The sequence below is a fragment of the Mus musculus genome, chromosome 5 (assembly GCF_000001635.26).
Source record: "Mus musculus strain C57BL/6J chromosome 5, GRCm38.p6 C57BL/6J".
In the NCBI taxonomy this organism is placed as follows: Eukaryota; Metazoa; Chordata; class Mammalia; order Rodentia; family Muridae; genus Mus; species Mus musculus.
The window spans coordinates 76,926,898-76,950,954 of NC_000071.6; the positions used below are offsets into that span (position 1 = coordinate 76,926,898).

General features: G+C 46.4%; 1 protein-coding gene and 1 long non-coding RNA gene across 2 annotated transcripts in view; both read right to left on the reverse strand.

The window, feature by feature from the left end:
- Ppat (phosphoribosyl pyrophosphate amidotransferase) overlaps positions 1-24,057 on the reverse strand; it is a 38,330-nt gene that overhangs the window by 13,649 nt on the left and 624 nt on the right. The window lies entirely within an intron of this gene.
- LOC115486295 lies at positions 550-24,053 on the reverse strand. The gene is made up of 2 exons (XR_003955939.1): positions 12,604-24,053; positions 550-3,617 (listed from the first exon to the last, which is right to left on the reverse strand). It is a non-coding gene; the product is annotated as an uncharacterized LOC115486295 (long non-coding RNA).

Consider the following 24,057-nt stretch of genomic DNA (forward strand, 5'->3'; position numbering starts at 1 on the left):
CTTGATACATTTCCTGCAGAGCTTCGTCACGCATCCCCTTCCCAAAGGAACCCATAAGCTGAGAGGCTCGGGACATCTCTGGACTGTGACAACAGGGTAGTGTCATCTAATTCTAATTGATACGCCAGGCCCTTCGGTCACCAGTATTTACGTATATCATCTGATCTGGCTTTCATAGCAATCCTGTGAAACGGGAGCTATGATTAGGATTCAGAGAGAAATGCAAAGAAAATGAAGTAACACAACAATTGTGCAGATGACCGGTTGTACTGTGTGTTCAGAACAGATAACCCAACTCCAGAATCTGGATATCTAATGCCTATAATCTGCCTCTGAATAAAGCCTCAAGCAGTGAAGTATGTAGATATCAATATCAGAGAAGGCAAGAATACTTAGCTGCATATACTAAAACTGGACATGACATCAAGTAAAATTTTCTGAGGCAAGGTCTCAGTATACCACATCATGGGCGCCCCTTGCTCTAACATCAAGTGTGCTGGGATAACGGGTGCCCATCACCACACCCGGCTAACAGTTTTTTTGTCTTGCTTTTTATACTTTCCAAACTTCCTCCAACAAATCAATCCCACCCTCCTTGTGTGGTAACAGGTTTCTCCATGTAGCCTTGCTGTCCTGGAGCTTGCTACGTAAACCAGGGTGGCCTCAAACTCAGAGAAATCTGCCCGCCCCTACCTCCCTAATGCTGGGATCAAAGGCGAGCACCATCACCCCCAGCATGATATAAGCCTTCAAGTGATTATTAGCTATAAACCTCAGTCAAAATGTAATGCTTTTGCAAGTGTTTTTCCTTTTGCTTTTCTGTGTTTGGGTGTTTTGTATACATGTATGTATATGTACCATGTGGGTGCTGGGTATCCCCAAAGAGGCCAGAATAGGGTGTCAGATCCCATAGAGCTGGAGTTACATACAGACATCTGTAAGCTGCTACACGGACGCTGGGAACAGAACCTGGGTGTCATGTCCCCACCCCCCCCCCCCACAAGAGCAAGTGCTCTTAACCACTGAGCTATCAATTAGGTTCAAATTCAATGCTTTTTAAATACATAGCTATTCATATTTGCTATAAACCTTTAAAAAAAAATCCCCACAGCTACTGCCAACCATTTCCAAGTAATTAAAAAAACAAAAAACAAAAATAACACATTCAATGAAGCCAAAAATTATAAAGGAAAGAGACTCCCTGCCCCCCACAAAGTAGTTTTCATCCCTTTTGTCCCAAGGTTAATTTTCCCCTGAAGCCCAAATAAGATTAGCAATCATTTAGGTCCAGGCTTCTTTAACCACAAGAGCCTGCTTATTTGGCAGATCCTCAAGTTACTCCCTTAGGCAGCTTGAACCAGTTAAACTACACCCTCTCAAGCTCTTCAGAGCTCATGGACAACCAGCCCTCTGGTTTCCTAGGAAACAAAAACATGAGCTAGAAATAGCAAATCACTTCCAGGTCACTTTAAACATGGAGAGTGGACCTGGGAAACACTGGACGGAGGAGGAGGTCAAGGCTTTACTAAGTGTCTGGGCAGAAAGAAATATACGAAAACAACTTTACCGAACACTGAGAAATAAAGAAATCTTTATTTACGTCGCTAAAAGGCTGCAAACACTAGGAGTATACAGAGACTGGAAGCAGTGCCGGGCAAAGTATAAAAACCTCAAGTACGAATACAGGACAGTTAAGCATGCCCACAGGTCAGGAGACAGCTCGAGGACGATGAAGTTCTTCCACGCTCTGGACGCAATCCTGCAGTCTGAACCGACCGCACGGTTAGCAGAGGAGGATGGTTGCTGCAGCAAGTGCCTGGCAACCCTGAGCCCAGTTACAGCCCCAGAGATCACCGAAGGTAAAAAAGAAAATCTCCATTCTTTTGTCTGTCACTGTGTTTACAGTTTCTGAATACATACGATAAATGTAGCCTGAACTATCAAGATTAAAAACAAAACACACAACAACAACAAAAACAGAAAACAAAAAAAACAACATACTATTTGGCACAAGGTATGAATTTCCAAACCATCACTTCTTACATCCCAACACAGCAAAGACACATTAAAAACAGCACTAAACTGCTCTGCTAACTACGGCTGAAACATAGACAGGTTTGAATACTTAATGATTTATTTTTATACCCTTATCAGAAGGGAAAATATCAAATAATGCTGTCCAGCTGCTGTTATTCACAGTTTCAAAAAAGACCAAATTTCTCATCGAATATCCCCACCTCTTAAATAGATGAAAAGACCCCCCCCCCAAATCTGTAATGGAGCCCCCAGGAAGTAGGGCTCTTCCAGGAAATTGTATGCTAGGAATGAAAACAGGCTGCCTGGAGGACCTTGTGTGACAAAGCCCTTCCTCTTCCCCATCAATGTGTCAACTCCACAGGCAAGGTCAATAGATGGAGATTTCCCTCCAGCTTCCGGCAGGACTAACCACGCCTATTTCCCATTTCATCACTGTCTCAGGACAGACAAGCAGCTGCACACACAGCCAGGCTCTCTGCCTGGAGATCCATTAAGAGAACTTGGTGAAGCAGCCAGGGACAGTAGCTGGCGCCATCTTTAGTGACAGTGATTCTGCAGTGCTGCTCTGACAGTTCTCTTTTTCCCTTTAGCCTTTTGCCACCTGCTTGCTTCTATTTTGATTTTTTTTAAGGAAAAATTAACTTCTATAACCGACCACCCCATCCCCCACCTTATGCAGTTCTGAGGAATGAAAGGCCTTGGGCTTGCTGACCAAGTGCTACCACACCCCCACAGCCCTTCCTGTTAGCTCTAGCCAGTTGGATATTCTAGTTTTTAAGTGTAGATAAGATGGTTCCCTTCCCTTTCTTCTCCCCCCCACCCCCGCCCTTTTCTCTTTCCAAGTGCTAGAAATCAACTCTCCACTCCTGACTGCCCCACTGACACTTTTTCACCTATCCACTTCTGTAAACGACAACTCAGGTCAGTGGCGTCTCACACAAGGCTCATGCCCTCCTAACTGAAAGTGGCGTCTCACACAAGGCTCATGCCCTCCTAACTGAAAGTGGCGTCTCACACAAGGCCCATGCCCTCCTAACAGAAGGCACCTGGACCCTATTCCCACCGTGGCCAGGACCCCACTCTCTGTCTCTCCTTGCTTTATACAAACGTACCCTGAGCAGTAGAGGTGCCAGCTTAACACCTCTAGGTTGTCGGCATGTGTGCTACTTTCCCACTGAACCATCAGCTGGGCCCCTTAAATGTTAGTTAATAGACCAGTTCCTGAAGAGATAACTAAACAGCCAGGCAGTGGTGGCACACACCTTTAAGCCCAGAACTTGGGAGGCAGAGACAGGCGGATTTCTGAGTTCGAGGCCAGCCTGGTCTACAAAGTGAGTTCCAGGACAGCCAGGGCTACACAGAGAAACCCTGTCTGGAAAAACCAAAAAAAAAAAAAAAAAGAGAGAGAGAGAGAGAGAGATAACGAAAGATTTAATGGATGTTTGTTCTCCAAAATGTTAAAACAAAAAAAGTTACATAATTACAAAGTAAGAAAGAAGTAAAGTAGGATTTCTTAAAATAGATGAAGTTTTCAAAAAGCCAATATGCAATCTCAGATCGCAGAAGGTAAGGTTCCACACCTGAAAGACCCCACCATCAGGCTTAGCAAGCTAGCTGCAGTAACGCCATTTTGCAAGGCATGAAAAAGTACCAGAGCTGAGTTCTCAAAAGTTACAAGAAAGTTCAGTTAAAGATTAACAGTTAAAGATTAAGGCTGAATAATACTGGGACAGGGGCCAAATATCGGTGGTCAAGCACCTGGGCCCCGGCTCAGGGCCAAGAACAGATGGCTCTCAGACGTCAGTGTTAGCAGAACTAGCTTCACTGATTTAGAAAAATAGAGGTGCACAGTGCTCTGGCCACTCCTTGAACCTGTGTGTCTGCCAATGTTCTGACCAGGTGTGTGCCCATTGTTGAACCTTCATTAGACCCTTTCCTCGTACCCCTCCCATACCCATTTCTTGAAAATAGACATTGTTTAGAACTAAAAAGTCCCACCTCAGTTTCCCCAAATGACCGAGAAATACCCCAAGCCTTATTCGAACTAACCAACCAGCTCGCTTCTCGCTTCTGTAACCGCGCTTTTTGCTCCCCAGCCCCAGCCCTATAAAAAGGGTAAAAACTCCACACTCGGCGCGCCAGTCCTCCGATAGACTGCGTCGCCCGGGTACCCGTGCTCCCAATAAAGCCTCTTGCTGTTTGCATCCGAATCGTGGTCTCGCTGGTCCTTGAGAGGGTCTCCTCAGATTGATTGACTACCCACGTCGGGGGTCTTTCATTTGGAGGTCCCACCGAGATTTGGAGACCCCTGCCCAGGGACCACCGACCCCCCCGCCGGGAGGTAAGCTGGCCAGCGGTCGTTTCGTGTCTGTCTCTGTCTTCGTGCGTGTTTGTGCCGGCATCCAATGTTTGCGCCTGCGTCTGTACTAGTTAGCTAACTAGATCTGTATCTGGCGGTTCCGCGGAAGAACTGACGAGTTCGTATTCCCGGCCGCAGCCCCTGGGAGACGTCCCAGCGGCCTCGGGGGCCCGTTTTGTGGCCCATTCTGTATCAGTTAACCTACCCGAGTCGGACTTTTTGGAGCTCCGCCACTGTACGTGGCTTTGTTGGGGGACGAGAGACAGAGACACTTCCCGCCCCCGTCTGAATTTTTGCTTTCGGTTTTACGCCGAAGCCGCGCCGCGCGTCTGATTTGTTTGTTGTTCTTTTGTTCTTCGTTAGTTTTCTTCTGTCTTTAAGTGTTTTCGAGATCATGGGACAGACCGTAACTACCCCTCTGAGTTTAACCTTGCAGCACTGGGGAGATGTCCAGCGCATTGCATCCAACCAGTCTGTGGATGTCAAGAAGAGGCGCTGGATTACCTTCTGTTCCGCTGAATGGCCAACTTTCAATGTGGGATGGCCTCAGGATGGTACTTTCAATTTAAGTATTATCTCTCAGGTTAAGTCTAGAGTGTTTTGTCCTGGTCCCCACGGACACCCGGATCAGGTCCCATATATCGTCACCTGGGAGGCACTTGCCTATGACCCCCCTCCGTGGGTCAAACCGTTTGTGTCTCCTAAACTTCCTCCCTTGCCGACAGCTCCCGTCCTCCCGCCCGGTCCTTCTGCGCAACCTCCGTCCCGATCTGCCCTTTACCCTGCCCTTACCCCCTCTATAAAGTCCAAACCTCCTAAGCCCCAGGTTCTCCCTGATAGCGGCGGACCCCTCATTGACCTTCTCACAGAGGACCCCCCGCCGTACAGAGCACAACCCTCCTCCTCTGCCAGGGAGAACGACGAAGAAGAGGCGGCCACCACCTCCGAGGTTTCCCCCCCTTCTCCCATGGTGTCTCGACTGCGGGGAAGGAGAGACCCTCCCGCAGTGGACTCCACCACCTCCCAGGCATTTCCACTCCGCATGGGGGGAGATGGCCAGCTTCAGTATTGGCCGTTTTCCTCTTCGGATTTATACAATTGGAAAAATAATAACCCTTCCTTTTCTGAAGATCCAGGTAAATTGACGGCCTTGATTGAGTCCGTCCTCATCACCCACCAGCCCACCTGGGACGACTGTCAGCAGTTGTTGGGGACCCTGCTGACCGGAGAAGAAAAGCAGCGGGTGCTCCTAGAGGCTAGAAAGGCAGTCCGGGGCAATGATGGACGCCCCACTCAGTTGCCTAATGAAGTCAATGCTGCTTTTCCCCTTGAACGCCCCGGTTGGGATTACACCACTACAGAAGGTAGGAACCACCTAGTCCTCTATCGCCAGTTGCTCTTAGCGGGTCTCCAGAACGCGGGCAGAAGTCCCACCAATTTGGCCAAGGTAAAAGGGATAACCCAGGGACCTAATGAGTCTCCCTCAGCCTTTTTAGAGAGACTCAAAGAGGCCTATCGCAGGTACACTCCTTATGACCCTGAGGACCCAGGGCAAGAAACCAATGTGTCTATGTCATTCATCTGGCAGTCTGCCCCGGATATCGGGCGAAAGTTAGAGCGGTTAGAAGATTTAAAGAGCAAGACCTTAGGAGACTTAGTGAGGGAAGCTGAAAAGATCTTTAATAAGCGAGAAACCCCGGAAGAAAGAGAGGAACGTATCAAGAGAGAAACAGAGGAAAAAGAAGAACGCCGTAGGGCAGAGGATGAGCAGAGAGAGAAAGAAAGGGACCGCAGAAGACATAGAGAGATGAGCAAGCTCTTGGCCACTGTAGTTATTGGTCAGAGACAGGATAGACAGGGGGGAGAGCGGAGGAGGCCCCAACTTGATAAGGACCAATGCGCCTACTGCAAAGAAAAGGGACACTGGGCTAAGGACTGCCCAAAGAAGCCACGAGGGCCCCGAGGACTGAGGCCCCAGACCTCCCTCCTAACCTTAGGTGACTAGGGAGGTCAGGGTCAGGAGCCCCCCCCTGAACCCAGGATAACCCTCAAAGTCGGGGGGCAACCCGTCACCTTCCTGGTAGATACTGGGGCCCAACACTCCGTGCTGACCCAAAATCCTGGACCCCTAAGTGACAAGGCTGCCTGGGTCCAAGGGGCTACTGGAGGAAAGCGGTATCGCTGGACCACGGATCGCAAAGTACATCTAGCTACCGGTAAGGTCACCCACTCTTTCCTCCATGTACCAGACTGCCCCTATCCTCTGCTAGGAAGAGACTTGCTGACTAAACTAAAAGCCCAAATCCACTTCGAGGGATCAGGAGCTCAGGTTATGGGACCAATGGGACTGCCCCTGCAAGTGCTGACCCTAAACATAGAAGATGAGTATCGGCTACATGAGACCTCAAAAGAGCCGGATGTTTCTCTAGGGTCCACCTGGCTTTCTGATTTTCCCCAGGTCTGGGCGGAAACCGGGGGCATGGGACTGGCAGTTCGCCAAGCTCCTCTGATCATACCTCTGAAGGCAACCTCTACCCCCGTGTCCATAAAACAATACCCCATGTCACAAGAAGCCAGACTGGGGATCAAGCCCCACATACAGAGACTGTTGGACCAGGGAATACTGGTACCCTGCCAGTCCCCCTGGAACACGCCCCTGCTACCCGTTAAGAAACCAGGGACTAATGATTATAGGCCTGTCCAGGATCTGAGAGAAGTCAACAAGCGGGTGGAAGACATCCACCCCACCGTGCCCAACCCTTACAACCTCTTGAGCGGGCTCCCACCGTCCCACCAGTGGTACACTGTGCTTGATTTAAAGGATGCCTTTTTCTGCCTGAGACTCCACCCCACCAGTCAGCCTCTCTTCGCCTTTGAGTGGAGAGATCCAGAGATGGGAATCTCAGGACAATTGACCTGGACCAGACTCCCACAGGGTTTCAAAAACAGTCCCACCCTGTTTGATGAGGCACTGCACAGAGACCTAGCAGACTTCCGGATCCAGCACCCAGACTTGATCCTGCTACAGTACGTGGATGACTTACTGCTGGCCGCCACTTCTGAGCTCGACTGCCAACAAGGTACTCGGGCCCTGTTACAAACCCTAGGGGACCTCGGGTATCGGGCCTCGGCCAAGAAAGCCCAAATTTGCCAGAAACAGGTCAAGTATCTGGGGTATCTTCTAAAAGAGGGTCAGAGATGGCTGACTGAGGCCAGAAAAGAGACTGTGATGGGGCAGCCTACTCCGAAGACCCCTCGACAACTAAGGGAGTTCCTAGGGACGGCAGGCTTCTGTCGCCTCTGGATCCCTGGGTTTGCAGAAATGGCAGCCCCCTTGTACCCTCTCACCAAAACGGGGACTCTGTTTAATTGGGGCCCAGACCAGCAAAAGGCCTATCAAGAAATCAAACAGGCTCTTCTAACTGCCCCAGCCCTGGGATTGCCAGATTTGACTAAGCCCTTTGAACTCTTTGTTGACGAGAAGCAGGGCTACGCCAAAGGCGTCCTAACGCAAAAACTGGGACCTTGGCGTCGGCCGGTGGCCTACCTGTCCAAAAAGCTAGACCCAGTGGCAGCTGGGTGGCCCCCTTGCCTACGGATGGTAGCAGCCATTGCCGTTCTGACAAAAGATGCAGGCAAGCTAACCATGGGACAGCCGCTAGTCATCCTGGCCCCCCATGCAGTAGAGGCACTAGTCAAGCAACCCCCTGACCGCTGGCTATCCAACGCCCGCATGACCCACTATCAGGCGATGCTCCTAGATACGGACCGGGTCCAGTTCGGACCGGTGGTAGCCCTAAACCCGGCTACGTTGCTCCCCCTACCGGGGAAAGAGCCTCACCATGACTGCCTCGAGATCTTGGCCGAGACACACGGAACCAGACCAGACCTCACGGACCAGCCCCTCCCAGACGCCGACCACACCTGGTATACAGATGGAAGCAGCTTCCTGCAAGAGGGACAACGTAGGGCTGGAGCAGCGGTGACCACCGAGACCGAGGTAATCTGGGCCAAGGCGTTGCCAGCCGGGACATCCGCCCAGCGAGCTGAACTAATAGCACTCACCCAGGCCCTAAAGATGGCAGAAGGTAAGAAGCTAAATGTTTATACTGATAGCCGCTATGCCTTTGCTACCGCCCATATCCATGGAGAAATATATAGGAGACGTGGGTTGCTCACCTCAGAAGGCAAGGAGATCAAGAACAAGGGCGAAATCTTGGCCTTACTGAAAGCTCTCTTTCTGCCCAAAAGACTCAGTATAATTCACTGCCCAGGACATCAGAAAGGCAATAGTGCTGAAGCTAAAGGCAACCGAATGGCGGACCAGGCAGCCCGGGAAGCGGCCATGGGGACTGACACAAAGGCCTCCTCACTTCTCATAGAGACCTCAACCCCGTACACTCCAGACTTCTTCCATTATACTGAGACAGATATAAAGAACCTACAAGAGTTGGGAGCCACATATGATAGAGAGAAAAAATATTGGGTCCTGCAAGGTAAACCTGTGATGCCTGACCAGTTCACCTTTGAATTATTAGACTTCCTTCACCAGCTCACCCACCTTAGCTATCAGAAGATGAGGGCACTTCTAGACAGGAAAGAAAGCCCCTATTACATGCTAAATAAAGATAAGATCCTCCACGAGGTGGCGGAATCATGCCAAGCCTGTGTCCAAGTAAATGCCAGTAAGACTAAGATCAGGGCCGGAACACGAGTAAGAGGACATCGACCAGGCACCCATTGGGAAATTGACTTTACTGAAGTGAAGCCCGGACTGTATGGGTACAAGTATCTCCTGGTATTCGTGGACACGTTCTCTGGCTGGGTTGAAGCCTTCCCAACCAAACATGAGACTGCCAAAATAGTGACCAAGAAACTTCTGGAAGAAATATTTCCAAGGTTTGGAATGCCCCAAGTGTTGGGGACTGATAATGGGCCTGCCTTCGTCTCCCAGGTAAGTCAGTCGGTGGCCAAGCTACTGGGGATTGATTGGAAACTACATTGTGCTTACAGACCCCAGAGTTCAGGTCAGGTAGAAAGAATGAATAGGACAATCAAGGAGACTTTGACCAAATTAACGCTTGCAACTGGCACTAGAGACTGGGTACTCCTACTTCCCTTAGCCCTCTACCGAGCCCGCAACACTCCGGGCCCCCATGGACTCACTCCGTATGAAATCCTGTATGGGGCGCCCCCGCCCCTTGTTAATTTCCATGATCCTGAAATGTCAAAGTTTACTAATAGCCCCTCTCTCCAAGCTCACTTACAGGCCCTCCAAGCAGTACAACGAGAGGTCTGGAAGCCACTGGCCGCTGCCTATCAGGACCAGCTGGACCAGCCAGTGATACCACACCCCTTCCGTGTCGGCGACACCGTGTGGGTACGCCGGCACCAGACTAAGAACTTGGAACCTCGCTGGAAAGGACCCTACACCGTCCTGCTGACCACCCCCACCGCTCTCAAAGTAGACGGCATCGCTGCGTGGATCCACGCCGCTCACGTAAAAGCGGCGACAACCCCTCCGGCCGGAACAGCATCAGGACCGACATGGAAGGTCCAGCGTTCTCAAAACCCCTTAAAGATAAGATTAACCCGTGGGGCCCCCTAATAATCCTGGGGATCTTAATAAGAGCAGGAGTATCAGTACAACATGACAGCCCTCATCAGGTCTTCAATGTTACTTGGAGAGTTACCAACTTAATGACAGGACAAACAGCTAATGCTACCTCCCTCCTGGGGACAATGACCGATGCCTTTCCTAAACTGTACTTTGACTTGTGCGATTTAATAGGGGACGACTGGGATGAGACTGGACTCGGGTGTCGCACTCCCGGGGGAAGAAAAAGGGCAAGAACATTTGACTTCTATGTTTGCCCCGGGCATACTGTACCAACAGGGTGTGGAGGGCCGAGAGAGGGCTACTGTGGCAAATGGGGCTGTGAGACCACTGGACAGGCATACTGGAAGCCATCATCATCATGGGACCTAATTTCCCTTAAGCGAGGAAACACCCCTCGGAATCAGGGCCCCTGTTATGATTCCTCAGCGGTCTCCAGTGACATCAAGGGCGCCACACCGGGGGGTCGATGCAATCCCCTAGTCCTGGAATTCACTGACGCGGGCAAAAAGGCCAGCTGGGATGGCCCCAAAGTATGGGGACTAAGACTGTACCGATCCACAGGGACCGACCCGGTGACCCGGTTCTCTTTGACCCGCCAGGTCCTCAATATAGGGCCCCGCGTCCCCATTGGGCCTAATCCCGTGATCACTGACCAGTTACCCCCCTCCCGACCCGTGCAGATCATGCTCCCCAGGCCTCCTCAGCCTCCTCCTCCAGGCGCAGCCTCTATAGTCCCTGAGACTGCCCCACCTTCTCAACAACCTGGGACGGGAGACAGGCTGCTAAACCTGGTAGATGGAGCCTACCAAGCTCTCAACCTCACCAGTCCTGACAAAACCCAAGAGTGCTGGTTGTGTCTGGTAGCGGGACCCCCCTACTACGAAGGGGTTGCCGTCCTAGGTACTTATTCCAACCATACCTCTGCCCCAGCTAACTGCTCCGTGGCCTCCCAACACAAGCTGACCCTGTCCGAAGTGACCGGACAGGGACTCTGCGTAGGAGCAGTTCCCAAAACCCATCAGGCCCTGTGTAATACCACCCAGAAGACGAGCGACGGGTCCTACTATCTGGCTGCTCCCGCCGGGACCATTTGGGCTTGCAACACCGGGCTCACTCCCTGCCTATCTACCACTGTACTCGACCTCACCACCGATTACTGTGTCCTGGTTGAGCTCTGGCCAAAGGTGACCTACCACTCCCCTGGTTATGTTTATGGCCAGTTTGAGAAAAAAACCAAATATAAAAGAGAGCCGGTGTCATTAACTCTGGCCCTGCTGTTGGGAGGACTTACTATGGGCGGCATAGCTGCAGGAGTAGGAACCGGGACTACAGCCCTAGTGGCCACCAAACAATTCGAGCAGCTCCAGGCAGCCATACATACAGACCTTGGGGCTTTAGAAAAGTCAGTCAGTGCCCTAGAAAAGTCTCTGACCTCGTTGTCTGAGGTGGTCCTACAGAACCGGAGGGGATTAGATCTACTGTTCCTAAAAGAAGGAGGATTATGTGCTGCCCTAAAAGAAGAATGCTGTTTCTACGCGGACCACACTGGCGTAGTAAGAGATAGCATGGCAAAGCTAAGAGAAAGGTTGAACCAGAGACAAAAATTGTTCGAATCAGGACAAGGGTGGTTTGAGGGACTGTTTAACAGGTCCCCATGGTTCACGACCTTAATATCTACCATTATGGGCCCCTTGATAATACTTTTATTAATCCTACTCTTCGGACCCTGTATTCTCAACCGCTTGGTCCAGTTTGTAAAAGACAGAATTTCGGTAGTGCAGGCCCTGGTTTTGACCCAACAGTATCACCAACTCAAATCAATAGATCCAGAAGAAGTGGAATCACGTGAATAAAAGATTTTATTCAGTTTCCAGAAAGAGGGGGGAATGAAAGACCCCACCATCAGGCTTAGCAAGCTAGCTGCAGTAACGCCATTTTGCAAGGCATGAAAAAGTACCAGAGCTGAGTTCTCAAAAGTTACAAGAAAGTTCAGTTAAAGATTAACAGTTAAAGATTAAGGCTGAATAATACTGGGACAGGGGCCAAATATCGGTGGTCAAGCACCTGGGCCCCGGCTCAGGGCCAAGAACAGATGGCTCTCAGACGTCAGTGTTAGCAGAACTAGCTTCACTGATTTAGAAAAATAGAGGTGCACAGTGCTCTGGCCACTCCTTGAACCTGTGTGTCTGCCAATGTTCTGACCAGGTGTGTGCCCATTGTTGAACCTTCATTAGACCCTTTCCTCGTACCCCTCCCATACCCATTTCTTGAAAATAGACATTGTTTAGAACTAAAAAGTCCCACCTCAGTTTCCCCAAATGACCGAGAAATACCCCAAGCCTTATTCGAACTAACCAACCAGCTCGCTTCTCGCTTCTGTAACCGCGCTTTTTGCTCCCCAGCCCCAGCCCTATAAAAAGGGTAAAAACTCCACACTCGGCGCGCCAGTCCTCCGATAGACTGCGTCGCCCGGGTACCCGTGCTCCCAATAAAGCCTCTTGCTGTTTGCATCCGAATCGTGGTCTCGCTGGTCCTTGAGAGGGTCTCCTCAGATTGATTGACTACCCACGTCGGGGGTCTTTCACACCAACGGCATAAAATAGTCCATCTGAAAGTGGCAGTCAAGAAATCCCTAGAGGTGGGTGAGGTCTTCTGTGAAATATCACCAAGTCCTTTAAAAATAAATGTAGTTCAATGGATAGAGACACAATACACACAAGCAGGTAAGATTTGAAAGGAGCTGAACCAGTTCACCAGGAATCTAAGTTCTAAGTCAGCCTCTGTGGTGGGAGCCTGAAGCAGCCGAGTACACACGATTTTTGCCTAAAATGCGAGGACTGGGCAAGGCGGCCCTGACGACCTCTAAACCCTACTTTCCTAAAGGGTTTACTTGTGGCTTAAATGACACAAATGCCAAGAGGGAAAAGCAGTTAGGACTGAAACTTTCAAGGAAGTAGAACAAGTATGTTAGGTATTTCTGCAGCTATTTCCATTCAAAGGGAAGTTAGCTATCTACAGATAAAGTTGCCCACAGTCGGAGTCACTGCCCGGAGGGGTGGGTGCAACCTCCATGGGAAGACAGAAATTTACCTAGGATCAATACCTACCAGGGACCTAAGGCAAAAGGTGCTCAAAGTCGAGGAATCTAAAAGCAAAGGATCCCACAGAGTACTAGTGACTTTAAAGTCAACCCTGAAAGGGAATAAAATAAAATGAACACTACAGATCTCCTTATGTTCCTACAGCCACTGCTGGAGAAGTCACTAGAGAGGATTCAGTAAGCAACATATCAGAACACAGCTTTTCAGATGTAAAACAATGTCTTGACACAGGTAAAGTAAAATGCTCTGTTTACAAGTGTAAGACAAAATAAGATGTTATTATAGGGTACTGCCAAAAATAAATTTAATTATTCTACCTCAGTTCCCAGAAAATTCTTGTATTGAAGCCCCGACTCCCATGGTATTTGTGGGAATGTCTGTCGAGAACAACTGTGCTTAGATGAGGTCATGGGAGGAGGGGGACCCTCATGATGTTTTACAAGAACCCAAGATGCTACTTAAGATGTAAGATTGTGTAAAATGTTGAGTAACACTTATATTTATGAACTATATGAATGGAAGGGGAAAGAATAAGGTAGCTTTCTGTTGGCTGTTCTAAAAATGTAGAGGGAACTGTGTCAACTGACTTAAAATTTAAATCATTGGTCTCCAGCACCAGAAATGCTAAGATCAGGAGACAGGACAAATCCCCGGGGTGAGGCGATGCCTGTTGACTGTGAGAACCACTGCCCTGTGGTTAAAGGATAGGAAGGTGGAGAGAGCCAGCTTTCTACCTGATGGCTCACCTCTTCCACTCAAAGCACGGGGCTGCGGGAGAAAGGCCAGTGATGACTTGCAAGTAGAGCCTACAATCTAGGAGCCTTTCTTCTCTGCCTTACCAGACAAGACCTTCTGTGCTTCATAGGTTTGAGGATGGGAATACTTAACACTCAGACTACACTTCTTAGCAAGCAAAAGTCCCATGGGGGGAAGATCAGGTGCAGTTGGAGCTGAGACTAGAGTTCAGAATTAGAATGCCTGACTGGCTACTTACAAAAGAGATGTTAGCCAGGCGTGGTGGCGCATGCCTTTAATCCCAGCAGAGGCAGGTGGATTTCGGAGGCCAGCCTGGTCTACAAAGTGAGTTCCAGGACAGCCAGGGCTATACAGAGAAACCCTGTCTCGAAAAACAAAAAACAAAAAACAAAAAAAAAAAACAAAAAAAAAAAAAAAAAAGAGAGAGAGAGAGAGAGAAACCGCGATAGCATTTTCTTGTTATCTCAAACTGAAACATCCGAGTCCATCAAGTAGGCACTCCCAAATCTCCTCACTGTAGGATAACCACTGCTTTGTTTCTGTTCTCAGTAATGTCTCAATGTGATTATTCAGGCATGCAGTATCACAGATGATTTATCTCTTATTTAGCATCAAGCCCTCAGGTTCCTGTGTGTGGCAGGACAAATCCGTGCTCTAATCTTCATGGTAATTCACCTGTCAGTGAGCATTTGGGTTCTGCCTTTTGGCTATTTTGAACAATGCTACAATGAAGAACAAAACAACACAAAAGCCTTGGTTCCAGCTTCAATTCTTATAGGGGGGTGGGGGGGGGGGGGGGGAAGAGGAGCAGAGAGCGGAAACTCCTAGGTCACGGTAATGTGTTTAAGGTTTATAAGGGAACTTGCATATACTGTTTACCCAGAGCAAGTACCTGACTCTATGGTGAACCTGTGCTCAACTCTGGGGTAGAAAAGCATTGCAGTTACTGAACCATTATCGTTCTACTATAATCTTGAAAGTCTCCCGAGTTACAGGGACAGAAACAGATGCCCAGGCTTGCACTATGCGTGGAAATCACTTGGCACTAAAACCTAGCCAATTTTGATTTGAGTACCCACTACTCAACACTGCCGAGTAACTCCTCCCCTCCCTCCCTTTGGCTGCTCTACACCAGTAATGGTTAAGGCCACTTATTAGCTTATCAAGATAACCTCCCCACACATTGATTTCATTAAAGTACCTGAGAATAATCATGCTCTCCTTCTTGTCTGAGCTTCTATATATAAGAAAATTTTAAAATCAAGTGTTTCATGAATGAGAAGTTATTTATCTCTCTTCAAAAGCCTGTGGCAACAACCTACTCTCCTAGCATATGAGGGAGGCTCTGGTACAGTAACCAGGTACAGCTGGCCATAACTTAATGTTTCGCAATAAGAAAATCAGTCCTTGAGGTGGTTCCAAGGGACATTTGCTATGCAAAAGGCAGCACGGAAATCTGCAGTATCCTGACAAAGGCATGCTCAGGTTTGCCCAGGTCAGCTCAGATAACGCAACACCATTGCCTTTATTTTATAATGTGAACAAGATTGGTGGTTTGTTTTTTTTAAATTTCGAGCTGGAAAATGAACACCCAAATACATATGCAGAGAAATCCTTCCTCAAATATTTGCCTTCCCAAGAGATTTAAGAGAATAAAAATGAAATGCCATGTACCTAAGCTGGAAAAACATTTAAGAAACAGTTGAATATATGTGAGAAATTGATGTACTTTATAATTTATAAGCTAAGCTCTTGTGGTAAGGTTACTTTATTAACACTAAAAAACAAGTGCATTTTCCAGTGTCCCAGCTCTAGTTAATTAATAGAGGGCCTAATTAAATGTGTTTGTTTATAGAGGTCTCACGTAGCTCAGACGGGCCTCTCTCTAGCCACCCATGTAGCTGGGGATGACTTTGGACTTTGGATCCATCTCATTACCCACAGGGTATGCACAACGATGTTTTCCCACATTTTTGTACACTTGCTTGGAGGTGACTTTTATTTGAACAACACCCTGATTGCAGTGCTACCATGCTATCTAGAGTTTCTAAAGGTTAGGTGCTTTGTTGAGAAGACATCAGATAACCTTCATTCGGGCATGCCTTACAGTCACTGTTGGCAGTGAATTCAATGCTAATGAATCTACATTAAGCAGAAATGCACAAAAGTTATATATTGATCTATGGCAAAAGGTATCCTAACCAGTCTTCCAGGAGCCTAACTGTATATTCCCAGTGGAATGACTAAAAATGAGAATTGCAGGGTGTGGGTGACACATGCTTTTCCTTCCAACACTCAGGAGACAGAAGCAAGTCGGATGTCTTGAGTTCCAGGCCAGCCAAGGCTATGTAGAGAGACGCTGCCTCAAAGGGAACAGAGAAGGACTAACTGGGTCTTATTGAATAGCTCCACATGACTCCAGAATGCAGTCTATCTATCATTTGAGGTCTGATGTTGTCACAACCTACGCATCATCTTGGTCTCACTGTGCAAATATGTCCTTAACAAGGCTCTGCACTCAGGCCTGAAGAAGCTCTCCTCATATCCATTATTGCACACACTTACATGCCTTTAATTCCAGCTCTCGAGATGCATAAGCAGGTGAATTTGAGTTTAGCCTAGACTAACTGAATCGCAGGACACCCAGGGCTCTTCTGGGGGAATACAGACTACTGTTTCAACATGAAAACTGCTAAAGCTACTAAAGTGATCTCCTGCCTTCATACAAACTACACTAAGGAGCATCCTTGTTCACGGTAAAGATCAAATGAGAAAGTTCTTAGGTGCTAAACAAACAGACTTGGTCTGAAAATACCATTCCAGTTCCAAGCTCAGCACACTGCTTTGCAGTTTAATGCAGAATACTTAAAGACGCTGAAGGAGGCAGTTCCAACATGGCTGCCTTAAAATGTGGTTGACACATACATGTTCTCAGTCCAAGGTTATGTTTTGGAAGAGAGAATTTTGCCCCATAGTGGGGCTCAGCACAACCTTCAACTAAAGAACAGATTAAGCTGCTACTCTGTTTTCTAACAGAAGAAAACACCGTGGATGCTACCCCAGGCCATGGTCTAGGTGGCTAGATTTTAAGTGTTCTTTTGATATTTTCCATCTTAAGTATTTGATATTTCAGCCTTAAGTAGTTGAAAGCTAGAACTCTATTGTATATTACCTCAGAGCTTTCTTATTATATCTAATTTGGTACAGAGTATAGGAGGAGGAAGAAAAATGTCTATTCCCATTTCTTACCAAAAGAAATTACTAATATAGCTTTCTATATTTGTAAATAGCCAATGAAAAGCTACTGATTGAAAGCAGCTATATCAGGCAGCAGTCTGACTTATTTTCTGATTGAATAGTTATAAAAAAGTTTGACTCCCTCCCTACTGAAATTATTCTAATTCTCAGTGATTTATGACAATCCTGGTGTGTTAAGTGAATTATATTCAAAACACAAGAATTGCTAATGTGTTTGAATAACCAAAAGGGTCCTGTTAATTTACAGGTAATCATATTCCCTTAGAAGATGCTGAAAGTCACACATACACCTTAACGACACATGATCCAGGGAGTTGGAAAGCACTGGTCTGAAAACGAGGTCAGAGCACTGATACAAATTTGACCTGATTTAAAAAAAAAAAAAAAATCAAGCAGATGTTTGAGGAGACCGCCAGAAACAAAGACACTGGAGGAAACTGCCCAGAGACCTATCCAGTTTGGGATAGAAAGAGACTGGAAACAATGTCATGCCACTACATATAAAAATCCAAAACATGAATACAGAGTTTTACAAAAGACAAATGATAGCCATCAGAGAAAACAAAGATTTCATGATGAAACTGACTGCATCCTAACTAAAAAGCAGGACTCCTGGAGTTCCCAAATGCAAACATGGTAACCCTGGCAACGACTTTCCTCTAAGAACTTTCCTCTTTTATACCAAGAAAAAAAGTCTTGTAAAAATAAAGTCCACACACCACCATTATTTATTCGACTGACTATAATTATTATTAGAAAAATATATTTCTAACTTCAGTTTCTTTCTAAGCCCTGACCAAAATACTCCTAATTCTTCAACTCATTAATTTTCCTAATCACTTCAGTATTTCTCATTTAATATACTTGAAAACTAACACATACCACAAGGGGTCACACACTGACCTTAGGTTTAAGAATTACCTGAAGGTCATTTTGGAAGCCGTGGAGCTGGGAGCAACAAGAGAAAAACACAGGAAGATCAGGAAGACTGTAAGAGCCTGGAAAGTGCTAGGGCTTTTATTTTTTTCCTGTGAAAAACTTTTGTTGCATTTTCCTGATAACATTGGTATTTAGCCCTATCCCTGACAAACTACACTAAATACAATGTTTGTGAACTGAGAGTAGAGAATGCTGGGAAATGAGTTCACAGCTCATTAAAAGTAAGCGGAACTCAAAAGTCACTGGCTGCATTCCCCGTCAGGTAACTGCAATAACCATGCCCTTCAAAGTGCACTTACAGAAAAGGAATGGGGCCCACAAATTAAAAAGCTATAAAATGTGGTTTTCTCAAAGGGTAGGTAATAAGTATGCTGTTTTAATAACTATGAAGATAGCCAAGCTCTGAAGTCTTTTTAGAATTATATAAATTAAAATCCAGATATTACAACTCATTTCCTTGTACTTGCGAGGCTGAGGGGAGGGGGAGACCACAGTGAAGCAGAGGTCATCATAGGATAGTAATAGAGCTCCATGCCAACAATGGGATAGAGTGAAACGTGAGCCCACCAGATACCAGAAGAGGAAGTTCAACGCAATATAAAGAAACCCAAATATTCAAGTTCCTTATATAAAAAGGCTCAGTATCTGTATATAAGCTACATATATCCTCCTGGATATTTTAAACCATCTCTTAATTGCTGTTAATAGCTAATATAATGTAACTGCTATAAAGTCACACTATTGTTTAAAGAGCAATGGCAAGAAAGTCTTTTTTGTTGTTCAGTAGAGCTAGTTAAAAAAAAAAAAAACCTCAGTATTTATGGATTGAAACCATGGATACAGAATGCATGTAGACAGATGGCTGACTGTATACAGGAATGTGCACAAGACTGAAGATAGACAAATGAAGTTCTAGTCTCTGCTCCTAATTAGACAGCAAGCTCATGTGACCAGCACTCAAATCAATACTCAGGAGGCTAAGAAGGATAAAAACTTCAAAGCCAGCCTGCGGTACACAGCAAAAGTATGTAAAACGACAAAAAATAAAAAGAGACCAACAAAATTATCATTCTGGATCCCACAATCCCCCCAAACCTGCTAGCTTTTAACCCCATCCCATAAAAGACCATCAGCAATCAATCATGGAATAACCTAAGGTTCATGCTTTTTTTTTTCCTTAGTGTGAACTTTAAATGTCAAGTTCTTCTCTTGTATCAGTGCTTATGAGATCCATCTCTAGCTGTGCTTGTGGTAGGAACATTGTGTGTATTACTCTGGAACATCTATTGTACGAGTATGCACCTCACCACACACACACACACACACACACACACCCCACTCCATTCTACTATATATATTATTCCAGCTTCTTTCCAGCCATTATGAGTAACTGCATGTGTGTCGATGAACATCTGCATGCAATTCTACTGAGTGCATCCCCGAGTATGGGTTGGAACCGTAGGCCATACTTCTATTCTGGGCACTGTTCTAAACAGTTTATATAGAGGCCATGCTTGCCTCCTGTTCCCTATTCAAAGTGTCTTGTTTGCACCTAGGAAGAGCTCATGGAATTTCAGTCTTGTGCTGCAGGACAACAGAGGACATGGATTGTATATGCTAGAGGAATCCTGGAAGATTACAGAGCAGCAGAAAGCTACAGCTTAGTGGCGTTTACCATAAAGCACCCCGGGACAAAATCCTACCCATTTGATCATGTAGGAGAAAAGAAGGCCACACTGCCAGTCATTGAAAAGCACAGCACAATCACGGAGCAGCACATGGCACTTGATGATAATGGTAGCAGGCGCCTGCTAGTGGATTCTGTATTTGCTAGACTGTCCTTTTCATCATCATTTTAGTGTGTCACTATTTATAGAGGCTCCATGACGTGAAACAACTGTGCTGTGTTACCCTGGCAGCAGCCTCCTACATCAAATGTTTACCGAGTCTCTGGATTGAACCAAGATACCTTGTTGAGTGACTGACCTGCATAGCAACAAAATGGCCTAATGATGCATTTCTTGTAATACATATCCCTGTACTTAGGTGACCTGTAACAGCATTGGAGGGTAAAGGAAACTCAACTCAACCCCCAACTCTTGTAATTCAAGTAAGGTGAAAATCTTGTAGCACCATTTTTTTTAATTTATAAAATGTAGTCAGATGAGTTGACCCACCTTTAACCTCCAGTGAAGGTCATGCAAAGAGATTGCTACTGGCTTAGTACACAACAGTACTTACCTGTAGCCTAAAAGATATCAAAACAGATCCAGACGTTTACGAGGGCTGCCAAGACTAAGCTGGTGTTTTAGCGGCCTTGTTAACACCAACAGCCTTAATCTTGGCACCCCAAAAGTTCAACTTCCTATTGCACTGCGTTCCTCAACACTTCAGGAAGAGGCCTTGGATGCTTGCCTTGGAGGCTGTCTGGGTGCACCCCTCCCTACTGAGTGCTTTCCTGGTGGTGTTTCCTTACAGAAACAAGGTCTACACCTGTCAAGAAAACATCTCCTGAGACCACTGCAAACTGGTTTCCTCAAAGCTTAACAGAACTGGAAGGTTCTACAGGATGTTTCTTCCATCAGGACCCTCACCTCCACCAGGTCAGTTTCACACGTGTTGAGAAGTATAAAAATATGTAGCATTAGCCATTGGCTTTAATTTCTGTTTCTGAACGGGACCACTCACCGACAGAGGACATGCTCATTTCCTAATTAACAACAAATCTATCATCTTCTTTCCCTTACTGTAACAAAATACAAGAGAAGCTAGGCACTTTGTACTTTCTTTGGTTTTGGTTTTCTTTCTGTTTCTGAGACAGCGTTTCTCTGGCTGGCTGGCTGGCCTGGAACTTGCCCTGCAGACCAAATGGACCTCCATTCAAGACATTCACCTGCCTCTGCCTCCCGAGCGCTGGGATCAGTGGTGTGCATCATCACCATGCCCAGCCTAGGTACCTTTTCTCTTTTAAAAGGTTATTTTGGTCAGTCTGGGAGGCTGAAAATTCATGTTTGGGGGAAGTCCCTTCAGCCCAGCTTCTGGTGAGAACCTCAGTGTGTGTGGCCTCACCGTAAAGGTCAAGTGTAGTGGTGAGGGAGGGAGAGAGAGAGAGCATAGCTAGAATTCCAGGGTCAGGCTCACCCTTTTATAGCAGCTTGCTATCTGAGAGCTAACTTAGTGAGACCACTGTTAATCCACAATGCCCAACCGCTCAGCTTCCTATAAACTCCATCTCTGAAGATACCACTAGAGTATTGCCACACTGAGTAACACTGCCCCCATGCCCACCTTTGGAGAATAAGCCATATCCACACTACACAAAGAACCTTCAGGCGGCTGGTTCATGGGATGTGTCTAGTAATTCCTTTTTAAAGAGGAATTTTAAATAAATAGGTCCAAACTGCTCTGTGCTCCATAAGATGTGATGGTGATTTAAAGATCAAAGTGTGTGATTGGAGAAGCCTACTTTGTTCAGAACTCTGCAAATGACTAGACCCGATGTCTAAGCCCACACAGTATCTGGTGATTTTTATGACTCTTATATGAGTGCATCTTCATGTGAGATGTGAAAAATGGAGGCTTCTACAATAAGCCACACCTCTCTGCATTGGTTTCTCCAGGTTGGTGTCTATAATGCTACTATATACTCACCTATGATCACCTCTCTAGGTTTCAGGTTTTAATATTCCCATGTTTACATTCATCAGTGCAGTATACATTCATTAGTTCATTAGTTCTTGGGTGTTACTTGGTAGACAGTGTGTGCTTACTCCATGTGAGGCCCCTGTGCCACCCTGAGCACATCACCCCTCAAAATGTGTTCTTACCCTTCTTTGGCCCTGATCTACTGTTTTAGGGTAACAAGCACTTATTATATTCCCTAAGCATCATGGTATGGTGTTCTACTGGTTCCCCAGTTAAAACTAATTCTACTAAAGATAAAGAAGTCTCTCTAATTTAAAATGTTGCATTGCCCGGATTTATACTGAGATCTAAGCAAATCTTAATGGCATTCTTATGTTGCTAGGTAGCATGTTTGTTCCCAAGAAACTAGCTTATCACTGCTATTCAAAAGAAAAATACAATCCCAGCAGGGGTGGCACACGGCTTTAATCCTAGAGTTTGGGAGGCAGAGGCGGGTGGATTTCTGAGCACAAGGCCAGCCTGGTCTACAGAGTGAGTTCCAGGAAAGCTAGGGCTACACAGAGAAACCCTGTCTCAATAAACAAAAACAACAACAACAAAAAAAGAAACAAACAAACAAAAAGAGAAAAAGAAAAAAACAAAACAACCCACAGTCATATTTTCAACACTAGTCTCCTACCAAAGGCTTGCTTGGTTTAGTTAAGTTATCCTAATAAAGTCAATCTCTTTTGGTAGACTAGTCTTGCTATGTTTGCCAGGGCTGATATTATGAACTCTACTATAAAATACAATCCATTCACTAACACATCTTATCTTTATTGTCCTTACCTTATCTAATCTTATAGCTTTCTCATATAAAAGCAAGTATAGGGTTGGTCAGTGGTGGCGCACGCCTTTAATCCCAGCACTGGGGAGGCAGAGGCAGGCGGATTTCTGAGTTCAAGGCCAACTCAGTTCCAGGACAGCCAGTCACAGAGAAACTGTCTCAAAAAAACAAACAAAACAAAAAAAGTAAGTATAGGAAACATAATAACATAGTGACAAGTCACTAAGAATAAGTTGTAGTTTGTTTGTTTATCGAGACAGGGCCTCATTGTAGCTATGGCAGGCCTAGGATTTGCTATGTAGCCTCAAAAGCTCCAGATCAGTTTGCCTCTGCAGACCTCTCCAGTGCTTTGAGCTAGTCACTGCACCCAGCAAGTTGTAACTAATTTAAAAAACAAAACAAAACAACAAAAAACATAGTCCCCTACACCATATACATACACACATTCTCAAAACAATTTTTTTGGGGGGAGGGGGGTTCAAGACAGGGTTTCTCTGTATATATAGCCCGGGCTGTCCTGTAACTCACTCTTTAGACCTGGTTGGCCTCAGAACTCAGAAATCCACCTGCCCCTGCCTTCCAGTTGCTGGGATTAAAGGCATGCGCCACCACAGGGTGGCCCCAGATGCTTTTTTTTAAATAAATGTATGCGGAGTATGTAGAATGTCAAATAAGACTCTGCAAAAGGACAACTTCTAGGCTAAGTCTGGTAAGAATAATCATTAGTGATGCATGTAGCACCCACATTGATAAAAAGGGTTACTGCCCAGCTCTGGTCTAGACATTGTTGCTACTGTATTGTAAAACTCCGTGATAGAATAGTTTTTGAAGAGAGACAAAACCCTAGTTTGTATTATTTCCATAATACTGTCAGTGAAGTCAAGAAACAAATTATGGAGGCAAAGGTCTTTTTTTCTTTGTTTGCCCCAAAGGCATCTCCCAATTTCTCATAGCTATAACTACTTTTAAACTCACGATCTCCAAACCTCTAACTGCTTTCAGGCTGACAAATCTGCTCAGTAGCTCTGCCCTTGCAAACAAAGCTCTTGCAAGCAGGAGGCCCCGTGCAAAACAACAACAAATAGAAAAACCTTCAAGTGTTGCAGGACCTTCAGCACCACCACCCTACAGAAGCTTATCTCTAGAACAGTTCTAGTTTCAAGGAGATCTGAACGGTCCCTTCCCAACCTGGCTAGTGAAAGCAAACTCCAGAGTAACTAACCCGCGACGAGAGATGCACATTCTTGGGAGCTAACCTGTAAAGAGCACTCGGGAGCAACGCGACAGCCTAAGTTAAAGTCTATGCAGGCAAAGTGTACCCCACCCCCACTTGGTCAATATCCTGAGTAGGTACTTGACTTGATTCTCGAGATTCACCCTCCTAGCCCTGATCCCCCCTTCCCAGTCATGATCCACCCTCATTGTCTTGCGTTCCCCGTAGCACAGAGCTGGGAAGCGGCTCGTGGAACTGTGCAAATACTTGCCATTCCACCCCCACCCCTCCATCCTGTTGCTC